The sequence below is a fragment of the Xenia sp. Carnegie-2017 genome, unplaced genomic scaffold (genome assembly GCF_021976095.1).
Source record: "Xenia sp. Carnegie-2017 unplaced genomic scaffold, XeniaSp_v1 HiC_scaffold_23, whole genome shotgun sequence".
In the NCBI taxonomy this organism is placed as follows: Eukaryota; Metazoa; Cnidaria; class Anthozoa; order Malacalcyonacea; family Xeniidae; genus Xenia; species Xenia sp. Carnegie-2017.
In genome coordinates, this window is record NW_025813486.1 from 13,478,054 (window position 1) to 13,502,636 (window position 24,583).

Consider the following 24,583-nt stretch of genomic DNA (forward strand, 5'->3'; position numbering starts at 1 on the left):
ATTTACTTTAAACAAACGAAAAAAAACAAACAAAACAGCCAGCAAATCAAATAGCTAAGCGAATTTATTTTGTCTGTAACTAACTAACCGAGAAACGAACTGTTTAACATTTAACTAAATAACATACGTCTCTTTTCGACAGAGTCGGCGAAAGACGAAAAGACGTCGTCGCCGTCGGAAAGGAAGACAATAAAGGCCGTCAGACGGTACGTTGCAAGTGCAAAAAGTAGTGAAAAAGTAAAGGGAGGGGGTGCAACCGTGTCGCACAGAGCGTACGTTCGCGTACAAAGTATGCTCGCCGTGCGTCGTTCGAGCATACTTACCTGACGCGAGAGGCACCTTGATCAGCTAGGAGGTCCTCTCAGGATGAGGCCCTTTCATTGCACTTCGACTGGGTTGACTCCTGCGATTACCTAACGTGGGTAACTCGAGCGTATAATTTCTGGTAGTGGGGACCTGCGTTCGCGCTCGTCCCCTTCGTTTCTCACGATGGGAGGAAGAAGCGGAGAAAAGAACAAATAAAATAGAACACAATAGAGAAGACCTTTCGTCCGTCAATTGTGTATGCCACGCTTGGGACATATATAAATTCGTTGTTCGTTCGGGGTTAGGTTGCATGCTGCCAAATTTTTTACTGACCTATCCCAAAATGCATAGCGAGATGCAGGAGAAATTTATATCAGCTATTAGCAAGAATAAATTACTTGTATTTGACATAAATTACTTGTACTTAACAACGACGTAAACGGCCGGCGTGTGTGTATATTTTGACGGACGGCATATACATTATGAAAGTATACAAATTATAATATGTATCGTCGACGTTAACAGTAATGATATTGCATTGCGAACGTTTTTCTTACTTAGTCGTACGTTTGTTTAGCTTTTTATAGTAATTATTTCTATGTATCACTGACATTTAACGGCTCGTAGTGTAAAATTCGTTCATTGAGCTGCTTGTCTGCCGATTTCATGAAGCATGACCTTGTTGACATTGCAGCACTTGCATACAATGCGAATCATTATCGCCCACAAGCACAAAGCGTTTGTTTTACAATGAGAAAGCACGTCTGCAGCAAGTTCGCGACAGACATCGCGTGCTTCCTACGTCATATGAAACGATCGCATTTCGCGGCATTACGCGCGAATTTTCAAACATGTTCTTCTTTACGAACAGGTGTACATTGGATTAGAAAGAACGCTTGACATGACGATTGTAGTAAAGGATGATTCCTTCGTTATCCGTACTGCTTGATTTTTTTCATTTGTTGCATGATTTCTACGCGAAAAGATACAATAGAACCGTGTGTTTCTCATGCAACTTGTAGAGTGAAAAAATGGCGAAAGCTCTTCTTCTGTATCGCTTCTCGGCCTTTTGGCTAAGATCAAGTGTAGTATCTGTTCTTATCAGCTTAATATCTGATATGTCGGGCAATGCCCGACTCTTATATTAAACTGATTTTTGGATATCGGCCATGGGATTGGAGCTTGCTTCGCCCTGGCCACGGGTTGTCTCGGTATTGCACTACCTCCGAGTTCGGCCCATTTCCCTTCGCGGAAGGGAAACACATTTACTTTAAACAAACGAAAAAAAACAAACAAAACAGCCAGCAAATCAAATAGCTAAGCGAATTTATTTTGTCTGTAACTAACTAACCGAGAAACGAACTGTTTAACATTTAACTAAATAACATACGTCTCTTTTCGACAGAGTCGGCGAAAGACGAAAAGACGTCGTCGCCGTCGGAAAGGAAGACAATAAAGGCCGTCAGACGGTACGTTGCAAGTGCAAAAAGTAGTGAAAAAGTAAAGGGAGGGGGTGCAACCGTGTCGCACAGAGCGTACGTTCGCGTACAAAGTATGCTCGCCGTGCGTCGTTCGAGCATACTTACCTGACGCGAGAGGCACCTTGATCAGCTAGGAGGTCCTCTCAGGATGAGGCCCTTTCATTGCACTTCGACTGGGTTGACTCCTGCGATTACCCCTAACGTGGGTAACTCGAGCGTATAATTTCTGGTAGTGGGGACCTGCGTTCGCGCTCGTCCCTTCGTTTCTCACGATGGGAGGAAGAAGCGGAGAAAAGAACAAATAAAATAGAACACAATAGAAGAGGGCCTTTCGTCCGTCAATTGTGTACCACGCTGGGACATATATAAATTCGTTGTTCGTTCGGGTTAGGTTGCATGCTGCCAAATTTTTTACTGACCTATCCCAAAATGCATAGCGAGATGCAGGAGAAATTTATATCAGCTATTAGCAAGAATAAATTACTTGTATTTGACATAAATTACTTGTACTTAACAACGACGTAAACGGCCGGCGTGTGTGTATATTTTGACGGACGGCATATACATTATGAAAGTATACAAATTATAATATGTATCGTCGACGTTAACAGTAATGATATTGCATTGCGAACGTTTTCTTACTTAGTCGTACGTTTGTTTAGCTTTTTATAGTAATTATTTCTATGTATCACTGACATTTAACGGCTCGTAGTGTAAAATTCGTTCATTGAGCTGCTTGTCTGCCGATTTCATGAAGCATGACCTTGTTGACATTGCAGCACTTGCATACAATGCGAATCATTATCGCCCACAAGCACAAAGCGTTTGTTTTACAATGAGAAAGCACGTCTGCAGCAAGTTCGCGACAGACATCGCGTGCTACGTCATATGAAACGATCGCATTTCGCGGCATTACGCGCGAATTTTCAAACATGTTCTTCTTTACGAACAGGTGTACATTGGATTAGAAAGAACGCTTGACATGACGATTGTAGTAAAGGATGATTCCTTCGTTATCCGTACTGCTTGATTTTTTTCATTTGTTGCATGATTTCTACGCGAAAAGATACAATAGAACCGTGTGTTTCTCATGCAACTTGTAGAGTGAAAATGGCGAAAGCTCTTCTTCTGTATCTTCTCGGCCTTTTGGCTAAGATCAAGTGTAGTATCTGTTCTTATCAGCTTAATATCTGATATGTCGGGCAATGCCGACTCTTATATTAAACTGATTTTTGGATATCGGCCATGGGATTGGAGCTTGCTTCGCCCTGGCCACGGGTTGTCTCGGTATTGCACTACCTCCGAGTTCGGCCCATTTCCCTTCGCGGAAGGGAAACACATTTACTTTAAACAAACGAAAAAACAAACAAAACAGCCAGCAAATCAAATAGCTAAGCGAATTTATTTTGTCTGTAACTAACTAACCGAGAAACGAACTGTTTAACATTTAACTAAATAACATACGTCTCTTTTCGACAGAGTCGGCGAAAGACGAAAAGACGTCGTCGTCGTCGGAAAGGAAGACAATAAAGGCCGTCAGACGGTACGTTGCAAGTGCAAAAGTAGTGAAAAGTAAAGGGAGGGTGCAACCGTGTCGCACAGAGCGTACGTTCGCGTACAAAGTATGCTCGCCGTGCGTCGTTCGAGCATACTTACCTGACGCGAGAGGCACCTTGATCAGCTAGGAGGTCCTCTCAGGATGAGGCCCTTTCATTGCACTTCGACTGGGTTGACTCCTGCGATTACCTAACGTGGGTAACTCGAGCGTATAATTTCTGGTAGTGGGGACCTGCGTTCGCGCTCGTCCCCTTCGTTTCTCACGATGGGAGGAAGAAGCGGAGAAAAGAACAAATAAAATAGAACACAATAGAGAACCTTTCGTCCGTCAATTGTGTATGCCACGCTTTAGGACATATATAAATTCGTTGTTCGTTCGGGGTTAGGTTGCATGCTGCCAAATTTTTACTGACCTATCCCAAAATGCATAGCGAGATGCAGGAGAAATTTATATCAGCTATTAGCAAGAATAAATTACTTGTATTTGACATAAATTACTTGTACTTAACAACGACGTAAACGGCCGGCGTGTGTGTATATTTTGACGGACGGCATATACATTATGAAAGTATACAAATTATAATATGTATCGTCGACGTTAACAGTAATGATATTGCATTGCGAACGTTTTTCTTACTTAGTCGTACGTTTGTTTAGCTTTTTATAGTAATTATTTCTATGTATCACTGACATTTAACGGCTCGTAGTGTAAAATTCGTTCATTGAGCTGCTTGTCTGCCGATTTCATGAAGCATGACCTTGTTGACATTGCAGCACTTGCATACAATGCGAATCATTATCGCCCACAAGCACAAAGCGTTTGTTTTACAATGAGAAAGCACGTCTGCAGCAAGTTCGCGACAGACATCGCGTGCTTCCTACGTCATATGAAACGATCGCATTTCGCGGCATTACGCGCGAATTTTCAAACATGTTCTTCTTTACGAACAGGTGTACATTGGATTAGAAAGAACGCTTGACATGACGATTGTAGTAAAGGATGATTCCTTCGTTATCCGTACTGCTTGATTTTTTTCATTTGTTGCATGATTTCTACGCGAAAAGATACAATAGAACCGTGTGTTTCTCATGCAACTTGTAGAGTGAAAAATGGCGAAGCTCTTCTTCTGTATCGCTTCTCGGCCTTTTGGCTAAGATCAAGTGTAGTATCTGTTCTTATCAGCTTAATATCTGATATGTCGGGCAATGCCCGACTCTTATATTAAACTGATTTTTGGATATCGGCCATGGGATTGGAGCTTGCTTCGCCCTGGCCACGGGTTGTCTCGGTATTGCACTACCTCCGAGTTCGGCCCATTTCCCTTCAGGGAAACACATTTACTTTAAACAAACGAAAAAACAAACAAAACAGCCAGCAAATCAAATAGCAAAGCGAATTTATTTTGTCTGTAACTAACTAACCGAGAAACGAACTGTTTAACATTTAACTAAATAACATACGTCTCTTTTCGACAGAGTCGGCGAAAGACGAAAAGACGTCGTCGTCGTCGGAAAGGAAGACAATAAAGGCCGTCAGACGGTACGTTGCAAGTGCAAAAAGTAGTGAAAAAGTAAAGGGAGGGGGTGCAACCGTGTCGCACAGAGCGTACGTTCGCGTACAAAGTATGCTCGCCGTGCGTCGTTCGAGCATACTTACCTGACGCGAGAGGCACCTTGATCAGCTAGGAGGTCCTCTCAGGATGAGGCCCTTTCATTGCACTTCGACTGGGTTGACTCCTGCGATTACCTAACGTGGGTAACTCGAGCGTATAATTTCTGGTAGTGGGGACCTGCGTTCGCGCTCGTCCCCTTCGTTTCTCACGATGGGAGGAAGAAGCGGAGAAAAGAACAAATAAAATAGAACACAATAGAGACCTTTCGTCCGTCAATGTGTATGCACGGGACATATATAAATTCGTTGTTCGTTCGGGGTTAGGTTGCATGCTGCCAAATTTTTTACTGACCTATCCCAAAATGCATAGCGAGATGCAGGAGAAATTTATATCAGCTATTAGCAAGAATAAATTACTTGTATTTGACATAAATTACTTGTACTTAACAACGACGTAAACGGCCGGCGTGTGTGTATATTTTGACGGACGGCATATACATTATGAAAGTATACAAATTATAATATGTATCGTCGACGTTAACAGTAATGATATTGCATTGCGAACGTTTTTCTTACTTAGTCGTACGTTTGTTTAGCTTTTTATAGTAATTATTTCTATGTATCACTGACATTTAACGGCTCGTAGTGTAAAATTCGTTCATTGAGCTGCTTGTCTGCCGATTTCATGAAGCATGACCTTGTTGACATTGCAGCACTTGCATACAATGCGAATCATTATCGCCCACAAGCACAAAGCGTTTGTTTTACAATGAAAGCACGTCTGCAGCAAGTTCGCGACAGACATCGCGTGCTTCCTACGTCATATGAAACGATCGCATTTCGCGGCATTACGCGCGAATTTTCAAACATGTTCTTCTTTACGAACAGGTGTACATTGGATTAGAAAGAACGCTTGACATGACGATTGTAGTAAAGGATGATTCCTTCGTTATCCGTACTGCTTGATTTTTTTCATTTGTTGCATGATTTCTACGCGAAAAGATACAATAGAACCGTGTGTTTCTCATGCAACTTGTAGAGTGAAAAAATGGCGAAAGCTCTTCTTCTGTATCGCTTTCGGCCTTTTGGCTAAGATCAAGTGTAGTATCTGTTCTTATCAGCAATATCTGATATGTCGGGCAATGCCCGACTCTTATATTAAACTGATTTTGGATATCGGCCATGGGATTGGAGCTTGCTTCGCCCTGGCCACGGGTTATCTCGGTATTGCACTACCTCCGAGTTCGGCCCATTTCCCTTCGCGGAAGGAAACACATTTACTTTAAACAAACGAAAAAACAAACAAAACAGCCAGCAAATCAAATAGCTAAGCGAATTTATTTTGTCTGTAACTAACTAACCGAGAAACGAACTGTTTAACATTTAACTAAATAACATACGTCTCTTTTCGACAGAGTCGGCGAAAGACGAAAGACGTCGTCGCCGTCGGAAAGGAAGACAATAAAGGCCGTCAGACGGTACGTTGCAAGTGCAAAAGTAGTGAAAAGTAAAGGGAGGGTGCAACCGTGTCGCACAGAGCGTACGTTCGCGTACAAAGTATGCTCGCCGTGCGTCGTTCGAGCATACTTACCTGACGCGAGAGGCACCTTGATCAGCTAGGAGGTCCTCTCAGGATGAGGCCCTTTCATTGCACTTCGACTGGGTTGACTCCTGCGATTACCTAACGTGGGTAACTCAGGCGTATAATTTCTGGTAGTGGGGACCTGCGTTCGCGCTCGTCCCCTTCGTTTCTCACGATGGGAGGAAGAAGCGGAGAAAAGAACAAATAAAATAGAACACAATAGAGAAGGGCCTTCGTCCGTCAATTGTGTATGCCACGCTTTGGGACATATATAAATTCGTTGTTCGTTCGGGGTTAGGTTGCATGCTGCCAAATTTTTTACTGACCTATCCCAAAATGCATAGCGAGATGCAGGAGAAATTTATATCAGCTATTAGCAAGAATAAATTACTTGTATTTGACATAAATTACTTGTACTTAACAACGACGTAAACGGCCGGCGTGTGTGTATATTTTGACGGACGGCATATACATTATGAAAGTATACAAATTATAATATGTATCGTCGACGTTAACAGTAATGATATTGCATTGCGAACGTTTTTCTTACTTAGTCGTACGTTTGTTTAGCTTTTTATAGTAATTATTTCTATGTATCACTGACATTTAACGGCTCGTAGTGTAAAATTCGTTCATTGAGCTGCTTGTCTGCCGATTTCATGAAGCATGACCTTGTTGACATTGCAGCACTTGCATACAATGCGAATCATTATCGCCCACAAGCACAAAGCGTTTGTTTTACAATGAGAAAGCACGTCTGCAGCAAGTTCGCGACAGACATCGCGTGCTTCCTACGTCATATGAAACGATCGCATTTCGCGGCATTACGCGCGAATTTTCAAACATGTTCTTCTTTACGAACAGGTGTACATTGGATTAGAAAGAACGCTTGACATGACGATTGTAGTAAAGGATGATTCCTTCGTTATCCGTACTGCTTGATTTTTCATTTGTTGCATGATTTCTACGCAAAAGATACAATAGAACCGTGTGTTTCTCATGCAACTTGTAGAGTGAAAAATGGCGAAAGCTCTTCTTCTGTATCGCTTCGGCCTTTTGGCTAAGATCAAGTGTAGTATCTGTTCTTATCAGCTTAATATCTGATATGTCGGGCAATGCCCGACTCTTATAATAAACTGATTTTTGGATATCGGCCATGGGATTGGAGCTTGCTTCGCCCTGGCCACGGGTTATCTCGGTATTGCACTACCTCCGAGTTGGCCCATTTCCTTCAGCGGAAGGGAAACACATTTACTTTAAACAAACGAAAAAAAACAAACAAAACAGCCAGCAAATCAAATAGCTAAGCGAATTTATTTTGTCTGTAACTAACTAACCGAGAAACGAACTGTTTAACATTTAACTAAATAACATACGTCTCTTTCGACAGAGTCGGCGAAAGACGAAAAGACGTCGTCGCCGTCGGAAAGGAAGACAATAAAGGCCGTCAGACGGTACGTTGCAAGTGCAAAAGTAGTGAAAAGTAAAGGGAGGTGCAACCGTGTCGCACAGAGCGTACGTTCGCGTACAAAGTATGCTCGCCGTGCGTCGTTCGAGCATACTTACCTGACGCGAGAGGCACCTTGATCAGCTAGGAGGTCCTCTCAGGATGAGGCCCTTTCATTGCACTTCGACTGGGTTGACTCCTGCGATTACCCTAACGTGGGTAACTCGAGCGTATAATTTCTGGTAGTGGGGACCTGCGTTCGCGCTCGTCCCTTCGTTTCTCACGATGGGAGGAAGAAGCGGAGAAAAGAACAAATAAAATAGAACACAATAGAGAATCCGTCAATTGTGTATGCCACGCTTTGGGACATATATAAATTCGTTGTTCGTTCGGGGTTAGGTTGCATGCTGCCAAATTTTTTTACTGACCTATCCCAAAATGCATAGCGAGATGCAGGAGAAATTTATATCAGCTATTAGCAAGAATAAATTACTTGTATTTGACATAAATTACTTGTACTTAACAACGACGTAAACGGCCGGCGTGTGTGTATATTTTGACGGACGGCATATACATTATGAAAGTATACAAATTATAATATGTATCGTCGACGTTAACAGTAATGATATTGCATTGCGAACGTTTTTCTTACTTAGTCGTACGTTTGTTTAGCTTTTTATAGTAATTATTTCTATGTATCACTGACATTTAACGGCTCGTAGTGTAAAATTCGTTCATTGAGCTGCTTGTCTGCCGATTTCATGAAGCATGACCTTGTTGACATTGCAGCACTTGCATACAATGCGAATCATTATCGCCCACAAGCACAAAGCGTTTGTTTTACAATGAGAAAGCACGTCTGCAGCAAGTTCGCGACAGACATCGCGTGCTTCCTACGTCATATGAAACGATCGCATTTCGCGGCATTACGCGCGAATTTTCAAACATGTTCTTCTTTACGAACAGGTGTACATTGGATTAGAAAGAACGCTTGACATGACGATTGTAGTAAAGGATGATTCCTTCGTTATCCGTACTGCTTGATTTTTCATTTGTTGCATGATTTCTACGCGAAAAGATACAATAGAACCGTGTGTTTCTCATGCAACTTGTAGAGTGAAAAATGGCGAAAGCTCTTCTTCTGTATCGCTTCTCGGCCTTTGGCTAAGATCAAGTGTAGTATCTGTTCTTATCAGCTTAATATCTGATATGTCGGGCAATGCCCGACTCTTATATTAAACTGATTTTGGATATCGGCCATGGGATTGGAGCTTGCTTCGCCCTGGCCACGGTTGTCTCGGTATTGCACTACCTCCGAGTTCGGCCCATTTCCTTCGCGGAAGGAAACACATTTACTTTAAACAAACGAAAAAACAAACAAAACAGCCAGCAAATCAAATAGCTAAGCGAATTTATTTTGTCTGTAACTAACTAACCGAGAAACGAACTGTTTAACATTTAACTAAATAACATACGTCTCTTTTCGACAGAGTCGGCGAAAGACGAAAAGACGTCGTCGCCGTCGGAAAGGAAGACAATAAAGGCCGTCAGACGGTACGTTGCAAGTGCAAAAGTAGTGAAAAGTAAAGGGAGGGTGCAACCGTGTCGCACAGAGCGTACGTTCGCGTACAAAGTATGCTCGCCGTGCGTCGTTCGAGCATACTTACCTGACGCGAGAGGCACCTTGATCAGCTAGGAGGTCCTCTCAGGATGAGGCCCTTTCATTGCACTTCGACTGGGTTGACTCCTGCGATTACCCCTAACGTGGGTAACTCGAGCGTATAATTTCTGGTAGTGGGGACCTGCGTTCGCGCTCGTCCCCTTCGTTTCTCACGATGGGAGGAAGAAGCGGAGAAAAGAACAAATAAAATAGAACACAATAGAGAAGAGGGCCTTTCGTCCGTCAATTGTGTATGCCACGCTGGGACATATATAAATTCGTTGTTCGTTCGGGTTAGGTTGCATGCTGCCAAATTTTTACTGACCTATCCCAAAATGCATAGCGAGATGCAGGAGAAATTTATATCAGCTATTAGCAAGAATAAATTACTTGTATTTGACATAAATTACTTGTACTTAACAACGACGTAAACGGCCCGTGTGTGTATATTTTGACGGACGGCATATACATTATGAAAGTATACAAATTATAATATGTATCGTCGACGTTAACAGTAATGATATTGCATTGCGAACGTTTTCTTACTTAGTCGTACGTTTGTTTAGCTTTTATAGTAATTATTTCTATGTATCACTGACATTTAACGGCTCGTAGTGTAAAATTCGTTCATTGAGCTGCTTGTCTGCCGATTTCATGAAGCATGACCTTGTTGACATTGCAGCACTTGCATACAATGCGAATCATTATCGCCCACAAGCACAAAGCGTTTGTTTTACAATGAGAAAGCACGTCTGCAGCAAGTTCGCGACAGACATCGCGTGCTTCCTACGTCATATGAAACGATCGCATTTCGCGGCATTACGCGCGAATTTTCAAACATGTTCTTCTTTACGAACAGGTGTACATTGGATTAGAAAGAACGCTTGACATGACGATTGTAGTAAAGGATGATTCCTTCGTTATCCGTACTGCTTGATTTTTTCATTTGTTGCATGATTTCTACGCGAAAAGATACAATAGAACCGTGTGTTTCTCATGCAACTTGTAGAGTGAAAAATGGCGAAAGCTCTTCTTCTGTATCGCTTCTCGGCCTTTTGGCTAAGATCAAGTGTAGCTTACATGACGTTTCGGCGGTGCTCTTCAAAATTTTGATCTTTCTTCGTCAAAATTGTTCATCGGCCTATTTCATGGTAAAATCTTGTAGCTAAAAGTCTAGCGATCATTTCAAAGTATATTGGTTGAAATTGGTCGATTTTTCGCGAGCAATCAAAGTTTATAAATTGGTGCGATCGGCGGTTGTTTTGTTTACCACGTGCTACGTCTTCGTTCAAGTTTTTGTTCTTAAATTCATCGTGGATTATCTATATTGGTATCTACGTGTCCTGGTAACCTTCTCTACATTTCTACGGCATTTTGGTACAACTGTAATTATTTTTTCATCTTTTTGCGAAAATCATCGGAACTATATTATCGCGATGGTGCTTCCACTTTTTAATGGCGTCCAACTCCTTGTTCACCTAAGAATTTCATCGAATCAAAAGATTTTATTGGCAAATCTTATTATCCTATACCATTTCAAGCTTCATCATTGTCGAAAATCTTGGCATCGGTTCTCCTCCATCATGGGACATTAATATATCTAATAAATCAATTAAACTTAAAATAGAATGGTATGTTGAAAAGAACAATATCAGCTCTCATGATTTTCCTAAATCTCTACTCAACATACTATCATCCTATAACCTGGTACAACCTACCTGGTCCTCCTCCTTTGCTGAAGAGAAACTATCTTTCAAGTTTGATTGGAAACTACTCTCGGATGCTACTAATCTACCTGGACAAGTTAAAACTCCATCTACCAACTTACCTTTCCATACTCCTGATTCTGGCTATACATCAACAGCTAAATCGTATGTATATTCACCACCTAATCTTACAACTCCCATTAAACTCTTCCATAATCCTACTGCTTCCTCTCTAAATCCTCTCCTCCTCCATACACTCCTTACCATAAGGTACTTTTCCTCATAATAGGAAAAATACTCCATCTGCTCAAACTAAACCCAAGAGACAAACCTAAACACAACACAATACATGTTAATGACTCAACTAACAAAGGACTCTCTCTCACACTCACAAAATACCTATTTCTTCTCCTCAAGCTTTTCCCCACCAACCCATCCACCATCCTCAAACCTAATACAACTGTTACATGTAGTAAGATATTTAACAAACTACAATCATCTAACACAAACACTTCTCCTGTCACTACAAAACTACTTCATCTCCCACAACTAATCCATCTTCACAACCTTCTAAGTCTTCCACATCTCTCAGAACTACATCCACGGCCAAAGGGATACAGCTGTTAATATACCATCATGCAGCTTGGTCACTGAAAAGAAACGATATTACAATCATCCCTCTTCTCCGTTAATCTGCATCTCTGATAAATCATCTCAACACAACATCATAACCCATGTCAGCGACTCACCTCCTGATTTTGATATTGCTGATGGATCTTACCTTCCAACTCCATCTCCTTTAATACCACCCAGCGGTCTGCTTGTGACATTCACAAGCCGAACAAATGGATATTGAAGGAACATGTAAGCCTATGCAAGAAAAAAGTGACCACTCAAAACCTATATCGCACCTACTCTACTGTCCTCCAGCTAATGCAAAATTGGATACTATATGTGCCAAATATGCAAAACTCTCGTTTTCATAGATCAGAAAACGACATTTTCTGTGTAATAAATGATTATTTAGAGTGTACTTGATGATGAAATTCTGTCTGATTATTTTTCATTACCTGTGTTTAAAATGTTACTTGAAGATATTGAACTATTCCTCGATGAACAAGCTAGAACAATATTTAAGAAAAACAATATTGAGGAAAACACAAAGATTCAATGTAATTAAATTTAAATAAATAATCCCCATTCCCCTGTTGCCCACCCTACTCACTGTGCATTAAAGCCACATCTTCTTTCTTCTCATAAATACTATAATTTCATTCTCTTCTTTATTCTATTCTAATGATTCATTTCCTTTTCTACATTTAAACAATATTTACATTTATATGTACAATATTTACAATTACCTTCATTACCTATGTTATTAAATTATTCTATGCTAAAATGTAACTACCTATATTCTTTGTAAAACTTTCAATTGAAATAAAGTTAATTTCTGTTCTTATCAGCTTAATATCTGATATGTCGGGCAATGCCCGACTCTTATATTAAACTGATTTTTGGATATCGGCCATGGGATTGGAGCTTGCTTCGCCCTGGCCACGGTTGTCTCGGTATTGCACTACCTCCGAGTTCGGCCCATTTCCCTTCGCGGAAGGGAAACACATTTACTTTAAACAAACGAAAAAACAAACAAAACAGCCAGCAAATCAAATAGCTAAGCGAATTTATTTTGTCTGTAACTAACTAACCGAGAAACGAACTGTTTAACATTTAACTAAATAACATACGTCTCTTTTCGACAGAGTCGGCGAAAGACGAAAAGACGTCGTCGCCGTCGGAAAGGAAGACAATAAAGGCCGTCAGACGGTACGTTGCAAGTGCAAAAGTAGTGAAAAGTAAAGGGAGGGTGCAACCGTGTCGCACAGAGCGTACGTTCGCGTACAAAGTATGCTCGCCGTGCGTCGTTCGAGCATACTTACCTGACGCGAGAGGCACCTTGATCAGCTAGGAGGTCCTCTCAGGATGAGGCCCTTTCATTGCACTTCGACTGGGTTGACTCCTGCGATTACCCCTAACGTGGGTAACTCGAGCGTATAATTTCTGGTAGTGGGGACCTGCGTTCGCGCTCGTCCCCTTCGTTTCTCACGATGGGAGGAAGAAGCGGAGAAAAGAACAAATAAAATAGAACACAATAGAGAAGAGGGCCTTTCGTCCGTCAATTGTGTATGCCACGCTTTGGGACATATATAAATTCGTTGTTCGTTCGGGGTTAGGTTGCATGCTGCCAAATTTTTTACTGACCTATCCCAAAATGCATAGCGAGATGCAGGAGAAATTTATATCAGCTATTAGCAAGAATAAATTACTTGTATTTGACATAAATTACTTGTACTTAACAACGACGTAAACGGCCGGCGTGTGTGTATATTTTGACGGACGGCATATACATTATGAAAGTATACAAATTATAATATGTATCGTCGACGTTAACAGTAATGATATTGCATTGCGAACGTTTTTCTTACTTAGTCGTACGTTTGTTTAGCTTTTTATAGTAATTATTTCTATGTATCACTGACATTTAACGGCTCGTAGTGTAAAATTCGTTCATTGAGCTGCTTGTCTGCCGATTTCATGAAGCATGACCTTGTTGACATTGCAGCACTTGCATACAATGCGAATCATTATCGCCCACAAGCACAAAGCGTTTGTTTTACAATGAGAAAGCACGTCTGCAGCAAGTTCGCGACAGACATCGCGTGCTTCCTACGTCATATGAAACGATCGCATTTCGCGGCATTACGCGCGAATTTTCAAACATGTTCTTCTTTACGAACAGGTGTACATTGGATTAGAAAGAACGCTTGACATGACGATTGTAGTAAAGGATGATTCCTTCGTTATCCGTACTGCTTGATTTTTTTCATTTGTTGCATGATTTCTACGCGAAAAGATACAATAGAACCGTGTGTTTCTCATGCAACTTGTAGAGTGAAAAATGGCGAAAGCTCTTCTTCTGTATCGCTTCTCGGCCTTTTGGCTAAGATCAAGTGTAGTTGCAGTACGCCGGTACCTGATTTTTCGCTCTAGGTTTTTGGAAAATTTTGTAGTTAAACTCTACATTTTCCTATGAATTTTGGTATCAAAATATGATAAAGTTGTTATCTTTCTTGTCATAAAGTTTATTTTTCACCTGGACATCGTATTAAAGAAGAAATTTTTGTTTTTTATCACGAAGTTTGGATTGACAGCAAATTTTAATTAATTCAACTAACGGGAATTACTTCGTTCAAGTTTTTGGAGTTTTCATAAAGTTTTACCGCCTGGAATTTATACAAGAAGATTCCTTGGCAATTTCTCAACAATTTTGGAAAGTTTGGCAACTATACGTGCTGTACTTGTGGAGAATCAACGTTTTTTTATTTGTTGCGTGAGTACATTATCTCAACGACGGAATTTAAAACACCGCGCGTTATAAACGAAATCGCCGTTTTTCTTCAAGATTTATTGGAATCTATATAATTTTTACCTTAAATCCTGCTTTATCGTCATCATATCATTGATCAAGATCTTCTTCGAAGTATAAAAACGGAGATTATCGTCGTTTCACAGTACATCTGAAAAGAAAGGCCCGTTTGTATATCGGTTGCTACGGTTACGAATTTAAAATCCGAAATTTGCATATATCGATGCGATCAGGGAATTCCCCATCTTATTCTACATCATTATACTGGCTTATCTCCGTTGCTATCGTTTTCTAATCGCGAGTATGTGCAGCCCGATAGAACTTTCAATGCAATCACTGTGAATTTACCACAACTGACCAACATGGACTGGGAGTCCACATTGCCAAAACACGAGCCAGTCATTCCATCGGATTGCAAGTCTGTTCTATCGTCAGAACCTTCCTGGAAAACAATTTCACTGCTGCCTGTGTGACACTCTCATTGGTTCCTATAATAATCTAACCGTCATTTTAAATCAAAACATGCACACATCAACAGGCATGCCTCTGCAATGTGCATCATATGCAATAAATACTCCTACGCAAAGGTGCTGGATTGTAAGAGTGGCTCCGACAAATACCCCAACACACCCACACCTGTCACTCATCACGTAAACCAAAGGACAAAACACCATAAAACAACAACCACTCCATGGCTAAGTCACAACCAATCACTGATTCATTATACATGAATTCACCACCCTTTATCTACATAAATACACCAACCAAAGTCCCATCACTCACAGACATGCTCTTCACAATCACTTCCTAATTTAACACAGCCACCCCTGACACATCAAACCTCATCACATAAATATCACACCATCCAATCATCACTAACCCACATCAAAATTCCACTATCCTACCAACCCTTGCATAACGCCAACATGTATCCTTCTCCTCATCACAAATAACACCAAAACCCACTATTACACACTCCTCTTCTTCCACCGACTTTCATTACACAATAATGTATTGAACCTAGATCACAATCGCTGGACTGTCTCTCAACCCTAAGGTTCATCTCAGCGTTAGGCCGTCTGAACATTCTCATTATTCAAACTCATTCCTCAAGACACCAAAACCATATCATCCATGATCTCAACCCCAACTAACACAACACTACATTGTAACACCTGTTCGTACGACTCTCAACCAGTGGAATCCTCATCTGCCTTTCACGAAAAATGGATCGCTCACTTCTCCTCCACAACAACGTGGGAGGATTTTCCTCCTGATTACTAAATTCACTGAAGAAATTATTACGTCACCAACCCTAATAAGAACAATATAAAGGCCCCAAAGCCGCCAAATCGTCCGTCTGCCAAAGAGTAAACATTAACAGAAGATCTATCGCATTCGACCAAATAAAAGCAAATTCAAACCATGTACAAACTCTCTAAGAAGGCTGCCCGCTCAATTCTTGATAACACAGCCCTACATATTCTGGCACCGTTACTGAGGCGAACAATTCTTCACTGAAGTATTTGACGATAAATCGTGCGTCGGATGCCCTATCTAATCTGCTAACTGAGCTTGTCCCCCAGATAGAATGTGGCCACAACCTCGACTCACTGATATCACCCGATGAGGTAGCTAAAAAACTTAAGACCATGTCTAACTCTTCCCCGGGTTCAGACAAAATACAGTACAAGCACCTAAGATCAATAGACCCCAAAGGGAGATCCTCGCTAAAATCTTCAACCGATGTCTCACTGATCGCAACATCCCTGCGCAATGGAAGAGTCCAATACCATATTAATACACAAAAGGGTGATGCAAGTTGTGTCTCTAACTTGATTGCTCTGATGAGCTCGTCTACAAACTCCTTACGAGCATAATTGCATCAGATTGGTCTCATTCTCCATCGACAACGGTCTCCTATCTGACTCACAAAAGTGCTAGACCAAACGAAGGGTGCTGAACACACATTCATCCTTCAATCTCTCATTCTTGATGCAAAACGGCACCAGAAGAACATCTACCTGGCAGGCTTGACCTCAAGAATGCTTTTGGAAGTGTACCACACAGCGTAATATCTACAACCCTGAAACATCTTGGCGTCCCTAACTCACTTGTGGAACTTATCATAAGCATCTACAAGGGCATACAACCACAATCATCCACGTCGATGGGAACACAAAACCTATCCCGATCCTCGCTGGAGTCAAACAAGGCTGCCCCTCTGGCGATCTTATTCAATCTCTGCATCGAAATAATTCTGAGTATTACTTCTAAAACCATCAATTGGGTCCCGTAAAACACCACTCGTCGCGAAATCTCGGTTCTTGCCTATGCTGATGACCTTGTTGTCTTAGCAAAGAATGAATATCAACTCAGTCTCTCTAAACAGTGCATCCAACCTAGCCTATACAATTGGTTTGGAATTTAGACCTGACAAATGTGCCTCACTAGCCATCACCTACAGTAAAAGAGTGATCGGTAATATACAACCTTCCACATTCATTGTCCAAGATAAACAAATTCCACACCTAGCGAAGAGAGCACTATAGATACCTTGGCATTCCAATTGGCCTAATTAGAGACTTCTCTTCAATCAGAACCTTACCGATAATCTCTGCGTGATCTTGAATGTATCAACAATTCTCTTCTTGCTCCATGGCAAAAACTGGACATGATTAAAACATTCATCCAACCATGTCTAACTTATGCCCTCGGCAGGAGAACCAAAGCATCCTTAATAAATACGTAAGAAATTAATCGAAGTGGTCAGATCAATATGTAACCTCCCTCTCAGAGCCACCACACACTACATCTTCTCTTCCATAAAATCAGGAGGACTCGGCCTTCAAGACCCGGCCGCTGAAGTTGACGTCCAGACTGTTGTCCAGGCAATAAAAATGCTCAGCTCTTCTGACAAAACTGTTGCGAATATCGCTAAACAAAATACTACGTACAGTCAGTTTTGCCAGTAGATCGGACCCTTCGCCTGCCCTAATTAAAGACTTCCTGTCTGGATCAACAACTGGTTGCTTCCACAGGGCGTTATCCGATATCGCCGCGCCTCTCTTTGGACTAGAACTGAAATGCTGCAGGAATCTAAACATAACTTTCGCTGTACCACCAAATGATCAACCTGCCATCTTTTCAACTAACAAAGGCTGTACAGCCAAAGCTGCCTCTGCATTCTTACATCAACACGTGCAAAACATCTCAAGCACCAAACTATTGACCTCCCTGATCAAGGCAAGGTAGCCACGCTCAACAGAGACTGCTTTGGCAATGGCTCAAAATTCCTTAACAATGGTCTAAACATGAGATTTAGCGATTGGAGGTTCATACATAAGGCAAGACTAAATGTGGTTCCAGTTAACCAAAATAAATCAAATGGAACAACACATCATCATCGTACGAAAATGCCATGACACCTCAGAAACCTTACCTCATATTCTCAACCACTGTAACACAAACATGGTCAACATCCGTAAAGACATGATCAAATAGTCGATAGACTGGTTAATGCAACAAGATGGGCACAATCAAAGTTGACCAACAAGTCGTGCATTGAAGATGAATGTAGACCAGACATAGTTATTGAAGACGGGAACAATGTCACCATCATCGACGTAACTTGCCCGTTTGAGAACGGTACTGATCGCTGTAAACGCTGACTTCCACAAAATAACAAAGTACGAACACGTCAAACGCTACTTCCAATCTACCGGTAAATCCTGTAGCGTTCATGGCTTTGTTATCGGCTCTCTCGGTGCTTGGCATCCCAACAACGAAGTTGTCCTGTCAAAACTGAACATGTCCAACAACTATAAATCCCTCTTTCAAGCTGTGCTGCACCGATGTCATCCGTGGCTCAGCAGACATATACTACGATCATGTGAAATATGGCCTCACCTAAACTTTTCTCTATTTTTTCTTTTATCTTTTGCTTTATCAATTTTATGCAACCTTAGGTTAAATTTACATACACTAATATATTATATATCTACTAATACAACCATAGTAATCTGATGTATTCTATACCTAAAATTCCACCACTATGTCAATAGTACTCCTTATCTTTACCATGTAAATAATTTTACCTCTTGTGTAACTTTTCAATATGAATAAACAAATTTCTGTTCTTATCAGCTTAATATCTGATATGTCGGCAATGCCGACTCTTATATTAAACTGATTTTGGATATCGGCCATGGGATTGGAGCTTGCTTCGCCCTGGCCACGGGTTGTCTCGGTATTGCACTACCTCCGAGTTCGGCCCATTTCCCTTCGCGGAAGGAAACACATTTACTTTAAACAAACGAAAAAAACAAACAAAACAGCCAGCAAATCAAATAGCTAAGCGAATTTATTTTGTCTGTAACTAACTAAACGAGAAACGAACTGTTTAACATTTAACTAAATAACATACGTCTCTTTTCGACAGAGTCGGCGAAAGACGAAAGACGTCGTCGTCGTCGGAAAGGAAGACAATAAAGGCCGTCAGACGGTACGTTGCAAGTGCAAAAAGTAGTGAAAAAGTAAAGGGAGGGGGTGCAACCGTGTCGCACAGAGCGTACGTTCGCGTACAAAGTATGCTCGCCGTGCGTCGTTCGAGCATACTTACCTGACGCGAGAGGCACCTTGATCAGCTAGGAGGTCCTCTCAGGATGAGGCCCTTTCATTGCACTTCGACTGGGTTGACTCCTGCGATTACCCCTAACGTGGGTAACTCGAGCGTATAATTTCTGGTAGTGGGGACCTGCGTTCGCGCTCGTCCCCTTCGTTTCTCACGATGGGAGGAAGAAGCGGAGAAAAGAACAAATAAAATAGAACACAATAGAGAGACGTCCGTCAATTGTGTATGCCACGCTTTGGGACATATATAAATTCGTTGTTCGTTCGGGGTTAGGTTGCATGCTGCCAAATTTTTTACTGACCTATCCCAAAATGCATAGCGAGATGCAGGAGAAATTTATATCAGCTATTAGCAAGAATAAATTACTTGTATTTGACATAAATTACTTGTACTTAACAACGACGTAAACGGCCGGCGTGTGTGTATATTTTGACGGACGGCATATACATTATGAAAGTATACAAATTATAATATGTATCGTCGACGTTAACAGTAATGATATTGCATTGCGAACGTTTTTCTTACTTAGTCGTACGTTTGTTTAGCTTTTTATAGTAATTATTTCTATGTATCACTGACATTTAACGGCTCGTAGTGTAAAATTCGTTCATTGAGCTGCTTGTCTGCCGATTTCATGAAGCATGACCTTGTTGACATTGCAGCACTTGCATACAATGCGAATCATTATCGCCCACAAGCACAAAGCGTTTGTTTTACAATGAGAAAGCACGTCTGCAGCAAGTTCGCGACAGACATCGCGTGCTTCCTACGTCATATGAAACGATCGCATTTCGCGGCATTACGCGCGAATTTTCAAACATGTTCTTCTTTACGAACAGGTGTACATTGGATTAGAAAGAACGCTTGACATGACGATTGTAGTAAAGGATGATTCCTTCGTTATCCGTACTGCTTGATTTTTTTCATTTGTTGCATGATTTCTACGCGAAAAGATACAATAGAACCGTGTGTTTCTCATGCAACTTGTAGAGTGAAAAATGGCGAAAGCTCTTCTTCTGTATCGCTTCTCGGCCTTTTGGCTAAGATCAAGTGTAGTATCTGTTCTTATCAGCTTAATATCTGATATGTCGGGCAATGCCCGACTCTTATATTAAACTGATTTTGGATATCGGCCATGGGATTGAGCTTGCTTCGCCCTGGCCACGGGTTGTCTCGGTATTGCACTACCTCCGAGTTCGGCCCATTTCCCTCGCGGAAGGGAAACACATTTACTTTAAAAACAAACGAAAAACAAACAAAACAGCCAGCAAATCAAATAGCTAAAGCGAATTTATTTTGTCTGTAACTAACTAACCGAGAAACGAACTGTTTAACATTTAACTAAATAACATACGTCTCTTTTCGACAGAGTCGGACGAAAAGACGTCGTCGCCGTCGGAAAGGAAGACAATAAAGGCCGTCAGACGGTAAGTTGCAAGTGCAAAAGTAGTGAAAAAGTAAAGGGAGGGGGTGCAACCGTGTCGCACAGAGCGTACGTTCGCGTACAAAGTATGCTCGCCGTGCGTCGTTCGAGCATACTTACCTGACGCGAGAGGCACCTTGATCAGCTAGGAGGTCCTCTCAGGATGAGGCCCTTTCATTGCACTTCGACTGGGTTGACTCCTGCGATTACCCCTAACGTGGGTAACTCGAGCGTATAATTTCTGGTAGTGGGGACCTGCGTTCGCGCTCGTCCCCTTCGTTTCTCACGATGGGAGGAAGAAGCGGAGAAAAAGAACAAATAAAATAGAACACAATAGAGAGAAGAGGGCCTTTCGTCCATTGTGTATGCCACGCTTTGGGACATATATAAATTCGTTGTTCGTTCAGGTTGCATGCTGCCAAATTTTTTACTGACCTATCCCAAAATGCATAGCGAGATGCAGGAGAAATTTATATCAGCTATTAGCAAGAATAAATTACTTGTATTTGACATAAATTACTTGTACTTAACAACGACGTAAACGGCCGGCGTGTGTGTATATTTTGACGGACGGCATATACATTATGAAAGTATACAAATTATAATATGTATCGTCGACGTTAACAGTAATGATATTGCATTGCGAACGTTTTTCTTACTTAGTCGTACGTTTGTTTAGCTTTTTATAGTAATTATTTCTATGTATCACTGACATTTAACGGCTCGTAGTGTAAAATTCGTTCATTGAGCTGCTTGTCTGCCGATTTCATGAAGCATGACCTTGTTGACATTGCAGCACTTGCATACAATGCGAATCATTATCGCCCACAAGCACAAAGCGTTTGTTTTACAATGAGAAAGCACGTCTGCAGCAAGTTCGCGACAGACATCGCGTGCTTCCTACGTCATATGAAACGATCGCATTTCGCGGCATTACGCGCGAATTTTCAAACATGTTCTTCTTTACGAACAGGTGTACATTGGATTAGAAAGAACGCTTGACATGACGATTGTAGTAAAGGATGATTCCTTCGTTATCCGTACTGCTTGATTTTTCATTTGTTGCATGATTTCTACGCGAAAAGATACAATAGAACCGTGTGTTTCTCATGCAACTTGTAGAGTGAAAAATGGCGAAAGCTCTTCTTCTGTATCGCTTCTCGGCCTTTTGGCTAAGATCAAGTGTAGTATCTGTTCTTATCAGCTTAATATCTGATATGTCGGGCAATGCCCGACTCTTATATTAAACTGATTTTGGATATCGGCCATGGGATTGGAGCTTGCTTCGCCCTGGCCACGGGTTGTCTCGGTATTGCACTACCTCCGAGTTCGGCCCATTTCCTTCGCGGAAGGGAAACACATTTACTTTAAACAAACGAAAAAACAAACAAAACAGCCAGCAAATCAAATAGCTAAGCGAATTTATTTTGTCTGTAACTAACTAACCGAGAAACGAACTGTTTAACATTTAACTAAATAACATACGTCTTTCGACAGAGTCGGCGAAAGACGAAAAGACGTCGTCGCCGTCGGAAAGGAAGACAATAAAGGCCGTCAGACGGTACGTTGCAAGTGCAAAAGTAGTGAAAAGTAAGGGAGGGTGCAACCGTGTCGCACAGAGCGTACGTTCGCGTACAAAGTATGCTCGCCGTGCGTCGTTCGAGCATACTTACCTGACGCGAGAGGCACCTTGATCAGCTAGGAGGTCCTCTCAGGATGAGGCCCTTTCATTGCACTTCGACTGGGTTGACTCCTGCGATTACCCCTAACGTGGGTAACTCGAGCGTATAATTTCTGGTAGTGGGGACCTGCGTTCGCGCTCGTCCCCTTCGTTTCTCACGATGGGAGGAAGAAGCGGAGAAAAAGAACAAATAAAATAGAACACAATAGAGAGAAGAGGGCCTTTCGTCCGTCAATTGTGTATGCCACGCTTTGGGACATATATAATTCGTTGTTCGTTCGGGGTTAGGTTGCATGCTGCCAAATTTTTTACTGACCTATCCCAAAATGCATAGCGAGATGCAGGAGAAATTTATATCAGCTATTAGCAAGAATAAATTACTTGTATTTGACATAAATTACTTGTACTTAACAACGACGTAAACGGCCGGCGTGTGTGTATATTTTGACGGACGGCATATACATTATGAAAGTATACAAATTATAATATGTATCGTCGACGTTAACAGTAATGATATTGCATTGCGAACGTTTTTCTTACTTAGTCGTACGTTTGTTTAGCTTTTTATAGTAATTATTTCTATGTATCACTGACATTTAACGGCTCGTAGTGTAAAATTCGTTCATTGAGCTGCTTGTCTGCCGATTTCATGAAGCATGACCTTGTTGACATTGCAGCACTTGCATACAATGCGAATCATTATCGCCCACAAGCACAAAGCGTTTGTTTTACAATGAGAAAGCACGTCTGCAGCAAGTTCGCGACAGACATCGCGTGCTTCCTACGTCATATGAAACGATCGCATTTCGCGGCATTACGCGCGAATTTTCAAACATGTTCTTCTTTACGAACAGGTGTACATTGGATTAGAAAGAACGCTTGACATGACGATTGTAGTAAAGGATGATTCCTTCGTTATCCGTACTGCTTGATTTTTCATTTGTTGCATGATTTCTACGCGAAAAGATACAATAGAACCGTGTGTTTCTCATGCAACTTGTAGAGTGAAAAATGGCGAAAGCTCTTCTTCTGTATCGCTTCGGCCTTTGGCTAAGATCAAGTGTAGTATCTGTTCTTATCAGCTTAATATCTGATATGTCGGGCAATGCCCGACTCTTATATTAAACTGATTTTGGATATCGGCCATGGGATTGGAGCTTGCTTCGCCCTGGCCACGGGTTGTCTCGGTATTGCACTACCTCCGAGTTCGGCCCATTTCCCTTCGGGAAGGGAAACACATTTACTTTAAACAAACGAAAAAACAAACAAAACAGCCAGCAAATCAAATAGCTAAGCGAATTTATTTTGTCTGTAACTAACTAACCGAGAAACGAACTGTTTAACATTTAACTAAATAACATACGTCTCTTTTCGACAGAGTCGGCGAAAGACGAAAAGACGTCGTCGCCGTCGGAAAGGAAGACAATAAAGGCCGTCAGACGGTACGTTGCAAGTGCAAAAGTAGTGAAAAGTAAAGGAGGGGTGCAACCGTGTCGCACAGAGCGTACGTTCGCGTACAAAGTATGCTCGCCGTGCGTCGTTCGAGCATACTTACCTGACGCGAGAGGCACCTTGATCAGCTAGGAGGTCCTCTCAGGATGAGGCCCTTTCATTGCACTTCGACTGGGTTGACTCCTGCGATTACCCTAACGTGGGTAACTCGAGCGTATAATTTCTGGTAGTGGGGACCTGCGTTCGCGCTCGTCCCCTTCTGTTTCTCACGATGGGAGGAAGAAGCGGAGAAAAGAACAAATAAAATAGAACACAATAGAGAGAAGAGGGCCTTCGTCCGTCAATTGTGTATGCCACGCTTTGGGACATATATAAATTCGTTGTTCGTTCAGTTAGGTTGCATGCTGCCAAATTTTTTACTGACCTATCCCAAAATGCATAGCGAGATGCAGGAGAAATTTATATCAGCTATTAGCAAGAATAAATTACTTGTATTTGACATAAATTACTTGTACTTAACAACGACGTAAACGGCCGGCGTGTGTGTATATTTTGACGGACGGCATATACATTATGAAAGTATACAAATTATAATATGTATCGTCGACGTTAACAGTAA

General features: G+C 41.5%; 1 long non-coding RNA gene, 22 other non-coding genes and 3 pseudogenes across 23 annotated transcripts; 25 read left to right on the top strand and 1 right to left on the bottom strand.

Moving 5' to 3' along the window:
• Positions 1-315: 315 nt before the first annotated feature.
• Positions 316-477, top strand: LOC124449958. The gene has a single exon (XR_006949722.1). It is a non-coding gene; the product is annotated as a U1 spliceosomal RNA (small nuclear RNA).
• An 882-nt stretch (positions 478-1,359) lies between these two features.
• On the top strand, positions 1,360-1,551 carry LOC124450003. The gene has a single exon (XR_006949765.1). It is a non-coding gene; the product is annotated as a U2 spliceosomal RNA (small nuclear RNA).
• A 333-nt stretch (positions 1,552-1,884) lies between these two features.
• LOC124449902 lies at positions 1,885-2,048 on the top strand. The gene has a single exon (XR_006949667.1). It is a non-coding gene; the product is annotated as a U1 spliceosomal RNA (small nuclear RNA).
• An 869-nt stretch (positions 2,049-2,917) lies between these two features.
• LOC124450051 lies at positions 2,918-3,108 on the top strand. Its single transcript, XR_006949811.1, has one exon. It is a non-coding gene; the product is annotated as a U2 spliceosomal RNA (small nuclear RNA).
• Positions 3,109-3,435: 327 nt separating this feature from the next.
• Positions 3,436-3,597, top strand: LOC124449959. Its single transcript, XR_006949724.1, has one exon. It is a non-coding gene; the product is annotated as a U1 spliceosomal RNA (small nuclear RNA).
• Positions 3,598-4,475: 878 nt separating this feature from the next.
• On the top strand, positions 4,476-4,667 carry LOC124450004. Its single transcript, XR_006949766.1, has one exon. It is a non-coding gene; the product is annotated as a U2 spliceosomal RNA (small nuclear RNA).
• A 326-nt stretch (positions 4,668-4,993) lies between these two features.
• LOC124449960 lies at positions 4,994-5,155 on the top strand. The gene has a single exon (XR_006949725.1). It is a non-coding gene; the product is annotated as a U1 spliceosomal RNA (small nuclear RNA).
• An 871-nt stretch (positions 5,156-6,026) lies between these two features.
• Positions 6,027-6,214, top strand: LOC124450091. Its single transcript, XR_006949848.1, has one exon. It is a non-coding gene; the product is annotated as a U2 spliceosomal RNA (small nuclear RNA).
• A 325-nt stretch (positions 6,215-6,539) lies between these two features.
• On the top strand, positions 6,540-6,701 carry LOC124449962. Its single transcript, XR_006949727.1, has one exon. It is a non-coding gene; the product is annotated as a U1 spliceosomal RNA (small nuclear RNA).
• An 879-nt stretch (positions 6,702-7,580) lies between these two features.
• LOC124450068 lies at positions 7,581-7,769 on the top strand. Its single transcript, XR_006949827.1, has one exon. It is a non-coding gene; the product is annotated as a U2 spliceosomal RNA (small nuclear RNA).
• A 327-nt stretch (positions 7,770-8,096) lies between these two features.
• Positions 8,097-8,259, top strand: LOC124449931. The gene has a single exon (XR_006949694.1). It is a non-coding gene; the product is annotated as a U1 spliceosomal RNA (small nuclear RNA).
• An 871-nt stretch (positions 8,260-9,130) lies between these two features.
• Positions 9,131-9,319, top strand: LOC124450079. Its single transcript, XR_006949837.1, has one exon. It is a non-coding gene; the product is annotated as a U2 spliceosomal RNA (small nuclear RNA).
• A 325-nt stretch (positions 9,320-9,644) lies between these two features.
• On the top strand, positions 9,645-9,808 carry LOC124450181. Its single transcript, XR_006949902.1, has one exon. It is a non-coding gene; the product is annotated as a U1 spliceosomal RNA (small nuclear RNA).
• An 876-nt stretch (positions 9,809-10,684) lies between these two features.
• On the top strand, positions 10,685-10,864 carry LOC124450159 (annotated as a pseudogene).
• Positions 10,865-11,134: 270 nt separating this feature from the next.
• On the bottom strand, positions 11,135-12,174 carry LOC124448386. Its single transcript, XR_006949042.1, has 3 exons — positions 12,133-12,174; positions 11,970-12,001; positions 11,135-11,245 (listed from the first exon to the last, which is right to left on the bottom strand). It is a non-coding gene; the product is annotated as an uncharacterized LOC124448386 (long non-coding RNA).
• A 589-nt stretch (positions 12,175-12,763) lies between these two features.
• Positions 12,764-12,953, top strand: LOC124450127. Its single transcript, XR_006949870.1, has one exon. It is a non-coding gene; the product is annotated as a U2 spliceosomal RNA (small nuclear RNA).
• Positions 12,954-13,280: 327 nt separating this feature from the next.
• LOC124450182 lies at positions 13,281-13,444 on the top strand. Its single transcript, XR_006949903.1, has one exon. It is a non-coding gene; the product is annotated as a U1 spliceosomal RNA (small nuclear RNA).
• An 885-nt stretch (positions 13,445-14,329) lies between these two features.
• On the top strand, positions 14,330-14,465 carry LOC124450164 (annotated as a pseudogene).
• A 4,414-nt stretch (positions 14,466-18,879) lies between these two features.
• On the top strand, positions 18,880-19,058 carry LOC124450136 (annotated as a pseudogene).
• A 330-nt stretch (positions 19,059-19,388) lies between these two features.
• LOC124450183 lies at positions 19,389-19,552 on the top strand. Its single transcript, XR_006949904.1, has one exon. It is a non-coding gene; the product is annotated as a U1 spliceosomal RNA (small nuclear RNA).
• Positions 19,553-20,428: 876 nt separating this feature from the next.
• Positions 20,429-20,618, top strand: LOC124450058. The gene has a single exon (XR_006949818.1). It is a non-coding gene; the product is annotated as a U2 spliceosomal RNA (small nuclear RNA).
• A 325-nt stretch (positions 20,619-20,943) lies between these two features.
• On the top strand, positions 20,944-21,107 carry LOC124450184. The gene has a single exon (XR_006949905.1). It is a non-coding gene; the product is annotated as a U1 spliceosomal RNA (small nuclear RNA).
• An 876-nt stretch (positions 21,108-21,983) lies between these two features.
• LOC124450027 lies at positions 21,984-22,174 on the top strand. The gene has a single exon (XR_006949789.1). It is a non-coding gene; the product is annotated as a U2 spliceosomal RNA (small nuclear RNA).
• A 322-nt stretch (positions 22,175-22,496) lies between these two features.
• Positions 22,497-22,660, top strand: LOC124450185. Its single transcript, XR_006949906.1, has one exon. It is a non-coding gene; the product is annotated as a U1 spliceosomal RNA (small nuclear RNA).
• Positions 22,661-23,545: 885 nt separating this feature from the next.
• LOC124450081 lies at positions 23,546-23,733 on the top strand. The gene has a single exon (XR_006949839.1). It is a non-coding gene; the product is annotated as a U2 spliceosomal RNA (small nuclear RNA).
• Positions 23,734-24,059: 326 nt separating this feature from the next.
• LOC124449911 lies at positions 24,060-24,222 on the top strand. The gene has a single exon (XR_006949676.1). It is a non-coding gene; the product is annotated as a U1 spliceosomal RNA (small nuclear RNA).
• The last annotated feature ends 361 nt before the right edge of the window (positions 24,223-24,583 follow it).